The sequence below is a fragment of the Odontesthes bonariensis genome, chromosome 9, assembly GCF_027942865.1.
Source record: "Odontesthes bonariensis isolate fOdoBon6 chromosome 9, fOdoBon6.hap1, whole genome shotgun sequence".
Lineage (NCBI taxonomy): Eukaryota > Metazoa > Chordata > Actinopteri > Atheriniformes > Atherinopsidae > Odontesthes > Odontesthes bonariensis.
The window spans coordinates 1826006-1839209 of NC_134514.1; the positions used below are offsets into that span (position 1 = coordinate 1826006).

The window sequence follows — 13204 nt, forward strand, 5'->3', positions numbered from 1 at the left end:
GAAGGGTTAGATAAAGCTGATCAATGAGCCAGGACAGTTCAGGTCAGAAAGTAAAATAAAAACTAAGAGCTGCATCAGGTGAGACAGGATGAAAATCTCCCTCAGGGATCATGTGCTTCCTGATGAACACAGAGCCTCAGTGATGCTTCTGTTTCATGCTGAGTTCTTCCAGCAGCATCTGGGACCCTGGGAGCTGTTTTTATGCTCAGAGTTCCTCTTTTTTAGGATTTAAACCCAGTTTTTCACTCTGTGACACAGAAAGCAGCGTCGTGGTCACAGTGATGCAGCTCATTCACTCCCAGAGAGAACAGCTGATCATCAGTCTTTAGTGTAACACCAGCCGGACTCACTGATATGAATCTGTTTCACCTCAGCAGCTTCTTTACATTCAGCCCGTGCTGTCCAGCTGTGACTTTCTGTGACTTTTCTCAGTTAAACGGACAGAAAAACATTGAAAGCAGGAATAAAACGTCTCCCTGTAAGACAGAGACTCTGTTATCGTGTGCATTCATCATGGGGCCCGCAGGGTCTTTATGTACGTTTGAGTCCCGCGGAGATGCATCTGATATCTGTTATCTGATCACACTGCTGCCCCCCCCCCTCTGAAGCAGGAGCCTGCTCCATGAGGGCTGTTGCATGACTGAGCAGCATATCTGCTGTGTAATAAACAGCGACAGGACGCATGAGACAAAGGCCACGGAGCTGGGGGCGGAGCCAAAGAAACACTGTCAGTCTGAGGCTTGGTCCGGGACCATCTGAATCCACCCCCCCAACACGAGGTCACCTCAGCCCCCCGAGGACGTCAGCAACTCCACGATTCCGCCTTAAATCTGAAGTTTTCTGCTACTGTTAAAGGTTTAAACGCTTTGGGAGAATATCTAACATATCATCTCTAACTTCTGAAGTTTTCTTCTTCTCCCAACCCTCTATGGTACGACGTTGCCATTTGGCAACAAACCCATTTTAAGCCTTCTACACATAGACAATACATACCCAGTTATGATGCAATGCATTAAAAGAGAGGTGGGGTTCTGAGTTAACCAATAGCAGTGTTTAAATCTGTCACATGACTTTCTGGAGGCCATTTTGAACCCCTTTTCTGCAGACATCGTCACAGGGAGGAGCCTCAACATTTGACTCCCCAAAAACGGCTAAAAAAAGTGTTTTAATGACATTTTTCAACTGGTAAAAAAATATATATTCAATAAAAGGCGAGTTAAGTTCATTATTCTGTAGTTTATTGCACTGTACTTGATCTTTAATTAATAGAAAATGTTAAAAATGTGTATGTTGCCAAATGGCAACACCGTACCATTATGAATTGCTAGCCTGGCATGTTGATAACATTTTGTATTTAGTTATAGGCCTATATAGTTCAAAAGCATAATGTAAACTTTATGGACTCAGGTTCCACAACCATGTAGAATCATTTAGTTATTTTTTCAGGTCCATCAATTTGACAGATACACATTTGACTGTTGTAGTAAAGTTAATAGAAATTGCATTGGTGTACACTGATCTCTCATAGTCTATTATAATAATGCACTTTGAGTCCTTTTGGATCTATATTATAGGGAATTATTCACTGAGTCTGGCCCATTTTTTTTTCCTTTAGCACAAGTTTCTTGTGTTTACCTTGAATCCAAATCCAGCCCAGCTAGTGACTGCTGTGAATAGGGCAGCTGACAACAAGGGAAAGACCCCCCACTGGAAAAAATCAAAGTCTTACCAAGTATATTTGTCTCATTTCTAGTCCAAATATCTCATTACACTTAATATAAAACACAACTGCCTAACAAGCTCTATTTCAGCCAGATACACTGGAAAAAAATGCCCCTCCAAAAATAACCAAAAAAAACACAAATAAAAGACGTTTTTGCTTGAAATAAGCGAATAAATCTGCCAATGGAACTAGTGAAAATCGGCTTGTCCAGATTTCTTGAAATAAGATGTGATATTTAGGACTTTTGAGATAAAAGTGATCTTGAAATTAGCTTAAAAACCTCTTCAAATGAAAAAAAAAAGCTTGTTTCATATGATATGTGACTCAAAACAATTTGTTTTCAAGACTTTTTCATTTAACAAGATATTCCAGATGTATTGTATTAAAACAAGTCCCTATATCTGGCTGAAATAGAACTTGTTAGGCAGTTGTGTCTGATATTAAGTGTAATGAGATATTTTGTCTAGAAATGAGACAAATATACTTGGTAAGACTTTGATTTTTTTCTAGATATAGGGACTTGTTTGAAGACAATACATCTGGAATATCTTGTTAAATGAAAAAGTCTTGAAAACAAATTGTTTTGAGTCACATTTCATATGAAACAAGCTTTTTTTTTACATTTGAAGAGGTTTTTAAGCTAATTTCAAGATCACTTTTATCTCAAAAGTCCCAAATATCACATTTTATTTCAAGAAATCTGGACAAGCCGATTTTCACTAGTTCCATTGGCAGATTTTTTTAGCTTATTTCAAGCAAAACCGTCTTTTATTTGTTGTTTTTCTTACTTATTTTTGGAGGGGCATTTTTTCCAGTGCAAAGGTGCTGCCATGGGCTCGCAATCCATGGTAGCGGTAGCGAGGCCTAGCAGCTTTGTTACAACCAAAATAAGCTACAAACAGATTAAAGAGAATACCCCTAGGGTCAGCGAGAGCAGGGGCGGAAGATGGCTCACAGGCAGACTACAGGGCAGCTGACACTGGAACGAACATGACTATGAGGTGGAGACATGACTCAGTGAAGGATAGGGGCACGGACCTATTCTCCAGGGCTAGAACTGGGCAGAATAGTAGAATAGGAAATAGAGCGTAGTTGGACAAAATAAAAGTGGTAGACTAGAGGGAAGTAAGCTCCAGGTTTGTGGCAGAAAGTAACGTCAGTTAGAGGCCTTAAAATGCATCAGGGAAGAAAGAGATGTGTGGTAAAGGAAGGGCAGTGTGGCCGCATCGAGCAGTACTTTTTCAGAATCGAGTAAGTCGGATGGAGTCCAGCGGCAGGTAGAAAACCACAGTCCGAAGGATATCAATAACACAGCTACAGAGGGGGAGGAGGAGGTTCTAAGAGGGATGCAGCTGATACTGAGGTGAACAGGCCAGTTAGAGAGAGAAATATGGGTAGGGGGTAGAAATAGAAGAGGTAAAGACAAGTAGGAATGGGATTCAAACCCTGGTTTGGGTAGGGGGTAATCAAAGTATAGAGGGTGCCAGAGGTGGAGGCAGGACAAGACACAGCAGCAGATTCAGCCGACAAACTCACCTAAGCAGTCCTACAGTCACTAAAAATGCCAGCAAAAACAAATGCTGACACAGCAGATTTTTCTTCACGTTCATTAGACAGTTTTGTGTCTGTTTGTGGTCGTTTTGTGTCTGTTTGTGGTCGTTTTGTGTCTGTTTGTGGTCGTTTTGTGTCTGTTTGTGGTAGTTTTGTGTCTGTTTGTGGTCGTTTTGTGTCTGTTTGTGGTCGTTTTGTGTCTGTTTGTGGTAGTTTTGTGTCTGTTTGTGGTCGTTTTGTGTCTGTTTGTGGTCGTTTTGTGTCTGTTTGTGGTAGTTTTGTGTCTGTTTGTGGTAGTTTTGTGTCTGTTTGTGGTCGTTTTGTGTCTGTTTGTGGCCGTTTTGTGTCTGTTTGTGGTAGTTTTGTGTCTGTTTGTGGTCGTTTTGTGTCTGTTTGTGGTCGTTTTGTGTCTGTTTGTGGTAGTTTTGTGTCTGTTTGTGGTCGTTTTGTGTCTGTTTGTGGCCGTTTTGTGTCTGTTTGTGGTCGTTTTGTGTCTGTTTGTGGTCGTTTTGTGTCTGTTTGTGGTCGTTTTGTGTCTGTTTGTGGTCGTTTTGTGTCTGTTTGTGGTCGTTTTTTGTCTGTTTGTGGTCGTTTTTTGTCTGTTTGTGGTCGTTTTGTGTCTGTTTGTGGCCGTTTTGTGTCTGTTTGTGGTCGTTTTGTGTCTGTTTGTGGCCGTTTTGTGTCTGTTTGTGGTCGTTTTGTGTCTGTTTGTGGTCGTTTTGTGTCTGTTTGTGGTCGTTTTGTGTCTGTTTGTGGTCGTTTTGTGTCTGTTTGTGGCCGTTTTGTGTCTGTTTGTGGTCGTTTTTTGTCTGTTTGTGGTCGTTTTGTGTCTGTTTGTGGCCGTTTTGTGTCTGTTTGTGGTAGTTTTGTGTCTGTTTGTGGCCGTTTTGTGTCTGTTTGTGGTCGTTTTGTGTCTGTTTGTGGCCGTTTTTTGTCTGTTTGTGGCCGTTTTTTGTCTGTTTGTGGTCGTTTTGTGTCTGTTTGTGGCCGTTTTGTGTCTGTTTGTGGCCGTTTTGTGTCTGTTTGTGGTCGTTTTTTGTCTGTTTGTGGTCGTTTTGTGTCTGTTTGTGGCCGTTTTGTGTCTGTTTGTGGTCGTTTTGTGTCTGTTTGTGGCCGTTTTGTGTCTGTTTGTGGTCGTTTTGTGTCTGTTTGTGGTCGTTTTGTGTCTGTTTGTGGTCGTTTTGTGTCTGTTTGTGGTAGTTTTGTGTCTGTTTGTGGCCGTTTTGTGTCTGTTTGTGGTCGTTTTGTGTCTGTTTGTGGTAGTTTTGTGTCTGTTTGTGGTCGTTTTGTGTCTGTTTGTGGTAGTTTTGTGTCTGTTTGTGGCCGTTTTGTGTCTGTTTGTGGTCTTTTTTGTCTGTTTGTGGTCGTTTTGTGTCTGTTTGTGGTCGTTTTGTGTCTGTTTGTGGTAGTTTTGTGTCTGTTTGTGGCCGTTTTGTGTCTGTTTGTGGTAGTTTTGTGTCTGTTTGTGGCCGTTTTGTGTCTGTTTGTGGCCGTTTTGTGTCTGTTTGTGGTCGTTTTGTGTCTGTTTGTGGCCGTTTTGTGTCTGTTTGTGGTCGTTTTTTGTCTGTTTGTGGTCGTTTTGTGTCTGTTTGTGGTAGTTTTGTGTCTGTTTGTGGCCGTTTTGTGTCTGTTTGTGGCCGTTTTGTGTCTGTTTGTGGTAGTTTTGTGTCTGTTTGTGGCCGTTTTGTGTCTGTTTGTGGTCGTTTTGTGTCTGTTTGTGGTAGTTTTGTGTCTGTTTGTGGCCGTTTTGTGTCTGTTTGTGGTAGTTTTGTGTCTGTTTGTGGTCGTTTTGTGTCTGTTTGTGGTCGTTTTGTGTCTGTTTGTGGCCGTTTTGTGTCTGTTTGTGGTCGTTTTTTGTCTGTTTGTGGTCGTTTTGTGTCTGTTTGTGGTCGTTTTTTGTCTGTTTGTGGTCGTTTGTTGTCTGTTTGTGGTCGTTTTGTGTCTGTTTGTGGTAGTTTTGTGTCTGTTTGTGGTCGTTTTGTGTCTGTTTGTGGTAGTTTTGTGTCTGTTTGTGGTAGTTTTGTGTCTGTTTGTGGTCGTTTTGTGTCTGTTTGTGGTCGTTTTGTGTCTGTGGCCGTTTTGTGTCTGTTTGTGGTCGTTTTTTGTCTGTTTGTGGTAGTTTTGTGTCTGTTTGTGGTCGTTTTGTGTCTGTTTGTGGCCGTTTTGTGTCATTTTGTGGTCGTTTTTTGTCATTTTGTGGTCGTTTTGTGTCATTTTGTGTCTGTTTGTGTTCGTTTTGTGGTCGTTTTGTGTCTTTTTGTGTTCGTTTTGTGTCATTTTGTGTCTGTTTGTGTTCGTTTTGTGGTCGTTTTGTGTCTTTTTGTGTTCGTTTTGTGTCATTTTGTGTCTGTTTGTGCTCGTTTTGTGTCGTTTTGTGTCTGTTTGTGGTCGTTTTTTGTCTGTTTGTGGTAGTTTTGTCTCTGTTTGTGGTAGTTTTGTGTCTGTTTGTGTCTGTTTGTGGTCGTTTTGTGTCTTTTTGTGGTCGTTTTGTATCTGTTTGTGGTAGTTTTGTGTCTGTTTGTGGTCGTTTTGTGTCTGTTTGTGGTAGTTTTGTGTCTGTTTGTGGTCGTTTTGTGTCTGTTTGTGGTCGTTTTGTGTCTGTGGCCGTTTTGTGTCTGTTTGTGGTCGTTTTTTGTCTGTTTGTGGTAGTTTTGTGTCTGTTTGTGGTCGTTTTGTGTCTGTTTGTGGTCGTTTTGTGTCATTTTGTGGTCGTTTTGTGTCATTTTGTGTCTGTGTTCGTTTTGTGGTCGTTTTGTGTCTTTTTGTGTTCGTTTTGTGTCATTTTGTGTCTGTTTGTGTTCGTTTTGTGGTCGTTTTGTGTCTTTTTGTGTTCGTTTTGTGTCATTTTGTGTCTGTTTGTGCTCGTTTTGTGTCATTTTGTGTCTGTTTGTGCTCGTTTTGTGTCGTTTTGTGTCTGTTTGTGGTCGTTTTTTGTCTGTTTGTGGTAGTTTTGTCTCTGTTTGTGGTAGTTTTGTGTCTGTTTGTGTCTGTTTGTGGTCGTTTTGTGTCTTTTTGTGGTCGTTTTGTATCTGTTTGTGGTCGTTTTGTGTCTTTTTGTGGTCGTTTTGTATCTGTTTGTGTTCGTTTTGTGGTCGTTTTGTGTCTGTTTGTCTCTGTTTGTGGTAGTTTTGTGTCTGTTTGTGGTCGTTTTGTGTCATTTTGTGTCTGTTTGTGGTCGTTTTGTGTCTTTTTGTGGTCGTTTTGTGGTCGTTTTGTGTCTGTTTGTGTCTGTTTGTGGTCGTTTTGTGTCATTTTGTGTCTGTTTGTGGTCGTTTTGTATCTGTTTGTGTTCGTTTTGTGGTCGTTTTGTGTCTGTTTGTGTCTGTTTGTGGTCGTTTTGTTTAGTTTTGTGTCATTTTGTGTCTGTTTGTGGTAATTTTGTTTAGTTTTGTGTCATTTTGTGTCTGTTTGTGGTCATTTTGTTTAGTTTTGTGTCTGTTTGTGGTCGTTTTGTGTCATTTTGTTTCGTTTTGTGTCTGTTTGTGGTCGTTTTGTTTTGTGTCTGTTTGTGATAGTTTTGTTTAGTTTTGTGTCTGTTTGTGGTCGTTTTGTTTAGTTTTGTGTCCGTTTGTAATAGTTTTGTTTAGTTTTGTGTCTGTTTGTGGTCGTTTTGTGTCATTTTGTTTCGTTTTGTGTCTGTTTGTGGTCGTTTTGTTTTGTGTCTGTTTGTGATAGTTTTGTTTCGTTTTGTGTCTGTTTGTGGCCGTTTTGTGTCTGTTTGTGGTAGTTTTGTTTTGTTTTGTGTCTGTTTGTGGTAGTTTTGTGTCTGTTTGTGGTCGTTTTGTGTCTGTTTGTGGTCGTTTTGTGTCTGTTTGTGGTAGTTTTGTGTCTGTTTGTGGCCGTTTTGTGTCTGTTTGTGGTCGTTTTGTGTCTGTTTGTGGTAGTTTTGTGTCTGTTTGTGGCCGTTTTGTGTCTGTTTGTGGTAGTTTTGTGTCTGTTTGTGGTCGTTTTGTGTCTGTTTGTGGTCGTTTTGTGTCTGTTTGTGGCCGTTTTGTGTCTGTTTGTGGTAGTTTTGTCTCTGTTTGTGGTAGTTTTGTGTCTGTTTGTGTCTGTTTGTGGTCGTTTTGTGTCTTTTTGTGGTCGTTTTGTATCTGTTTGTGGTCGTTTTGTGTCTTTTTGTGGTCGTTTTGTATCTGTTTGTGTTCGTTTTGTGGTCGTTTTGTGTCTGTTTGTCTCTGTTTGTGGTAGTTTTGTGTCTGTTTGTGGTCGTTTTGTGTCATTTTGTTTCGTTTTGTGTCTGTTTGTGGTCGTTTTGTTTTGTGTCTGTTTGTGATAGTTTTGTTTAGTTTTGTGTCTGTTTGTGGTCGTTTTGTTTAGTTTTGTGTCCGTTTGTAATAGTTTTGTTTAGTTTTGTGTCTGTTTGTGGTCGTTTTGTGTCATTTTGTTTCGTTTTGTGTCTGTTTGTGGTCGTTTTGTTTTGTGTCTGTTTGTGATAGTTTTGTTTCGTTTTGTGTCTGTTTGTGGCCGTTTTGTGTCTGTTTGTGGTAGTTTTGTTTTGTTTTGTGTCTGTTTGTGGTAGTTTTGTGTCTGTTTGTGGTCGTTTTGTGTCTGTTTGTGGTCGTTTTGTGTCTGTTTGTGGTAGTTTTGTGTCTGTTTGTGGCCGTTTTGTGTCTGTTTGTGGTCGTTTTGTGTCTGTTTGTGGTAGTTTTGTGTCTGTTTGTGGCCGTTTTGTGTCTGTTTGTGGTAGTTTTGTGTCTGTTTGTGGTCGTTTTGTGTCTGTTTGTGGTCGTTTTGTGTCTGTTTGTGGCCGTTTTGTGTCTGTTTGTGGTAGTTTTGTCTCTGTTTGTGGTAGTTTTGTGTCTGTTTGTGTCTGTTTGTGGTCGTTTTGTGTCTTTTTGTGGTCGTTTTGTATCTGTTTGTGGTCGTTTTGTGTCTTTTTGTGGTCGTTTTGTATCTGTTTGTGTTCGTTTTGTGGTCGTTTTGTGTCTGTTTGTCTCTGTTTGTGGTAGTTTTGTGTCTGTTTGTGGTCGTTTTGTGTCATTTTGTGTCTGTTTGTGGTCGTTTTGTGTCTTTTTGTTGGTTGTTTTGTATCTGTTTGTGTTCGTTTTGTGGTCGTTTTGTGTCTGTTTGTGTCTGTTTTTGGTCGTTTTGTTTAGTTTTGTGTCATTTTGTGTCTGTTTGTGGTAATTTTGTTTAGTTTTGTGTCATTTTGTGTCTGTTTGTGGTCATTTTGTTTAGTTTTGTGTCTGTTTGTGGTCGTTTTGTGTCATTTTGTTTCGTTTTGTGTCTGTTTGTGGTCGTTTTGTTTTGTGTCTGTTTGTGATAGTTTTGTTTCGTTTTGTGTCCGTTTGTAATAGTTTTGTTTAGTTTTGTGTCTGTTTGTGGTCGTTTTGTGTCATTTTGTTTCGTTTTGTGTCTGTTTGTGGTCGTTTTGTTTTGTGTCTGTTTGTGATAGTTTTGTTTCGTTTTGTGTCTGTTTGTGGCCGTTTTGTGTCTGTTTGTGGTAGTTTTGTTTTGTGTCTGTTTGTGATAGTTTTGTTTCGTTTTGTGTCTGTTTGTGGTAGTTTTGTGTCTGTTTGTGGTCGTTTTGTGTCTGTTTGTGGTCGTTTTGTGTCTGTTTGTGGTAGTTTTGTGTCTGTTTGTGGCCGTTTTGTGTCTGTTTGTGGTCGTTTTGTGTCTGTTTGTGGTAGTTTTGTGTCTGTTTGTGGCCGTTTTGTGTCTGTTTGTGGTAGTTTTGTGTCTGTTTGTGGTCGTTTTGTGTCTGTTTGTGGTCGTTTTGTGTCTGTTTGTGGCCGTTTTGTGTCTGTTTGTGGTCGTTTTTTGTCTGTTTGTGGTCGTTTTGTGTCTGTTTGTGGTCGTTTTTTGTCTGTTTGTGGTCGTTTTGTGTCTGGTTGTGGTCGTTTTGTGTCTGTTTGTGGTAGTTTTGTGTCTGTTTGTGGTCGTTTTGTGTCTGTTTGTGGTAGTTTTGTGTCTGTTTGTGGTCGTTTTGTGTCTGTTTGTGGTCGTTTTGTGTCTGTGGCCGTTTTGTGTCTGTTTGTGGTCGTTTTTTGTCTGTTTGTGGTAGTTTTGTGTCTGTTTGTGGTCGTTTTGTGTCTGTTTGTGGCCGTTTTGTGTCATTTTGTGGTCGTTTTTTGTCATTTTGTGGTCGTTTTGTGTCATTTTGTGTCTGTTTGTGTTCGTTTTGTGGTCGTTTTGTGTCTTTTTGTGTTCGTTTTGTGTCATTTTGTGTCTGTTTGTGGTCGTTTTGTGGTCGTTTTGTGTCTTTTTGTGTTCGTTTTGTGTCATTTTGTGTCTGTTTGTGCTCGTTTTGTGGTCGTTTTGTGTCTTTTTGTGTTTGTTTTGTGTCGTTTTGTGTCTGTTTGTGGCCGTTTTGTGTCTGTTTGTGGTCGTTTGTTGTCTGTTTGTGGTCGTTTTGTGTCTGTTTGTGGTCGTTTTTTGTCTGTTTGTGGTCGTTTTGTGTCTGTTTGTGGTCGTTTTGTGTCTGTTTGTGGTAGTTTTGTGTCTGTTTGTGGTCGTTTTGTGTCTGTTTGTGGTAGTTTTGTGTCTGTTTGTGGTAGTTTTGTGTCTGTTTGTGGTCGTTTTGTGTCTGTTTGTGGTCGTTTTGTGTCTGTGGCCGTTTTGTGTCTGTTTGTGGTCGTTTTTTGTCTGTTTGTGGTAGTTTTGTGTCTGTTTGTGGTCGTTTTGTGTCTGTTTGTGGCCGTTTTGTGTCATTTTGTGGTCGTTTTTTGTCATTTTGTGGTCGTTTTGTGTCATTTTGTGTCTGTTTGTGTTCGTTTTGTGGTCGTTTTGTGTCTTTTTGTGTTCGTTTTGTGTCATTTTGTGTCTGTTTGTGTTCGTTTTGTGGTCGTTTTGTGTCTTTTTGTGTTCGTTTTGTGTCATTTTGTGTCTGTTTGTGCTCGTTTTGTGTCGTTTTCTGTCTGTTTGTGGTCGTTTTTTGTCTGTTTGTGGTAGTTTTGTCTCTGTTTGTGGTAGTTTTGTGTCTGTTTGTGGTCGTTTTGTGTCATTTTGTGGTCGTTTTGTGTCATTTTGTGTCTGTGTTCGTTTTGTGGTCGTTTTGTGTCTTTTTGTGTTCGTTTTGTGTCATTTTGTGTCTGTTTGTGTTCGTTTTGTGGTCGTTTTGTGTCTTTTTGTGTTCGTTTTGTGTCATTTTGTGTCTGTTTGTGCTCGTTTTGTGTCATTTTGTGTCTGTTTGTGCTCGTTTTGTGTCGTTTTGTGTCTGTTTGTGGTCGTTTTTTGTCTGTTTGTGGTAGTTTTGTCTCTGTTTGTGGTAGTTTTGTGTCTGTTTGTGTCTGTTTGTGGTCGTTTTGTGTCTTTTTGTGGTCGTTTTGTATCTGTTTGTGGTCGTTTTGTGTCTTTTTGTGGTCGTTTTGTATCTGTTTGTGTTCGTTTTGTGGTCGTTTTGTGTCTGTTTGTCTCTGTTTGTGGTAGTTTTGTGTCTGTTTGTGGTCGTTTTGTGTCATTTTGTGTCTGTTTGTGGTCGTTTTGTGTCTTTTTGTGGTCGTTTTGTATCTGTTTGTGTTCGTTTTGTGGTCGTTTTGTGTCTGTTTGTGTCTGTTTGTGGTCGTTTTGTTTAGTTTTGTGTCATTTTGTGTCTGTTTGTGGTAATTTTGTTTAGTTTTGTGTCATTTTGTGTCTGTTTGTGGTCATTTTGTTTAGTTTTGTGTCTGTTTGTGGTCGTTTTGTGTCATTTTGTTTCGTTTTGTGTCTGTTTGTGGTCGTTTTGTTTTGTGTCTGTTTGTGATAGTTTTGTTTCGTTTTGTGTCTGTTTGTGGTCGTTTTGTTTAGTTTTGTGTCCGTTTGTAATAGTTTTGTTTAGTTTTGTGTCTGTTTGTGGTCGTTTTGTGTCATTTTGTTTCGTTTTGTGTCTGTTTGTGGTCGTTTTGTTTTGTGTCTGTTTGTGATAGTTTTGTTTCGTTTTGTGTCTGTTTGTGGCCGTTTTGTGTCTGTTTGTGGTAGTTTTGTTTTGTTTCTGTTTGTGATAGTTTTGTGTCTGTTTGTGGTCGTTTTGTGTCTGTTTGTGGTCGTTTTGTGTCTGTTTGTGGTAGTTTTGTGTCTGTTTGTGGCCGTTTTGTGTCTGTTTGTGGTCGTTTTGTGTCTGTTTGTGGTAGTTTTGTGTCTGTTTGTGGCCGTTTTGTGTCTGTTTGTGGTCGTTTTGTGTCTGTTTGTGGTCGTTTTGTGTCTGTTTGTGGCCGTTTTGTGTCTGTTTGTGGTCGTTTTTTGTCTGTTTGTGGTCGTTTTGTGTCTGTTTGTGGTCGTTTTTTGTCTGTTTGTGGTCGTTTTGTGTCTGGTTGTGGTCGTTTTGTGTCTGTTTGTGGTAGTTTTGTGTCTGTTTGTGGTCGTTTTGTGTCTGTTTGTGGTAGTTTTGTGTCTGTTTGTGGTCGTTTTGTGTCTGTTTGTGGTCGTTTTGTGTCTGTGGCCGTTTTGTGTCTGTTTGTGGTCGTTTTTTGTCTGTTTGTGGTAGTTTTGTGTCTGTTTGTGGTCGTTTTGTGTCTGTTTGTGGCCGTTTTGTGTCATTTTGTGGTCGTTTTGTGTCATTTTGTGTCTGTTTGTGTTCGTTTTGTGGTCGTTTTTTGTCATTTTGTGGTCGTTTTGTGTCATTTTGTGTCTGTTTGTGTTCGTTTTGTGGTCGTTTTGTGTCTTTTTGTGTTCGTTTTGTGTCATTTTGTGTCTGTTTGTGGTCGTTTTGTGGTCGTTTTGTGTCTTTTTGTGTTCGTTTTGTGTCATTTTGTGTCTGTTTGTGCTCGTTTTGTGTCGTTTTGTGTCTGTTTGTGGCCGTTTTGTGTCTGTTTGTGGTCGTTTGTTGTCTGTTTGTGGTCGTTTTGTGTCTGTTTGTGGTCGTTTTTTGTCTGTTTGTGGTCGTTTTGTGTCTGTTTGTGGTCGTTTTGTGTCTGTTTGTGGTAGTTTTGTGTCTGTTTGTGGTCGTTTTGTGTCTGTTTGTGGTAGTTTTGTGTCTGTTTGTGGTAGTTTTGTGTCTGTTTGTGGTCGTTTTGTGTCTGTTTGTGGTCGTTTTGTGTCTGTGGCCGTTTTGTGTCTGTTTGTGGTCGTTTTTTGTCTGTTTGTGGTAGTTTTGTGTCTGTTTGTGGTCGTTTTGTGTCTGTTTGTGGCCGTTTTGTGTCATTTTGTGGTCGTTTTTTGTCATTTTGTGGTCGTTTTGTGTCATTTTGTGTCTGTTTGTGTTCGTTTTGTGGTCGTTTTGTGTCTTTTTGTGTTCGTTTTGTGTCATTTTGTGTCTGTTTGTGTTCGTTTTGTGGTCGTTTTGTGTCTTTTTGTGTTCGTTTTGTGTCATTTTGTGTCTGTTTGTGCTCGTTTTGTGTCGTTTTGTGTCTGTTTGTGGTCGTTTTTTGTCTGTTTGTGGTAGTTTTGTCTCTGTTTGTGGTAGTTTTGTGTCTGTTTGTGTCTGTTTGTGGTCGTTTTGTGTCTTTTTGTGGTCGTTTTGTATCTGTTTGTGGTAGTTTTGTGTCTGTTTGTGGTCGTTTTGTGTCTGTTTGTGGTAGTTTTGTGTCTGTTTGTGGTCGTTTTGTGTCTGTTTGTGGTCGTTTTGTGTCTGTGGCCGTTTTGTGTCTGTTTGTGGTCGTTTTTTGTCTGTTTGTGGTAGTTTTGTGTCTGTTTGTGGTCGTTTTGTGTCTGTTTGTGGTCGTTTTGTGTCATTTTGTGGTCGTTTTGTGTCATTTTGTGTCTGTTTGTGTTCGTTTTGTGGTCGTTTTGTGTCTTTTTGTGTTCGTTTTGTGTCATTTTGTGTCTGTTTGTGTTCGTTTTGTGGTCGTTTTGTGTCTTTTTGTGTTCGTTTTGTGTCATTTTGTGTCTGTTTGTGTTCGTTTTGTGTCGTTTTGTGTCTGTTTGTGGTCGTTTTTTGTCTGTTTGTGGTAGTTTTGTCTCTGTTTGTGGTAGTTTTGTGTCTGTTTGTGTCTGTTTGTGGTCGTTTTGTGTCTTTTTGTTGTCGTTTTGTATCTGTTTGTGGTCGTTTTGTGTCTTTTTGTGGTCGTTTTGTAT

General features: G+C 39.9%; 1 protein-coding gene across 1 annotated transcript in view; it reads right to left on the reverse strand.

The window, feature by feature from the left end:
• Nucleotides 1-13204, reverse strand: part of exoc3l2b (exocyst complex component 3-like 2b) — an 87490-nt gene that overhangs the window by 69558 nt on the left and 4728 nt on the right. The window lies entirely within an intron of this gene.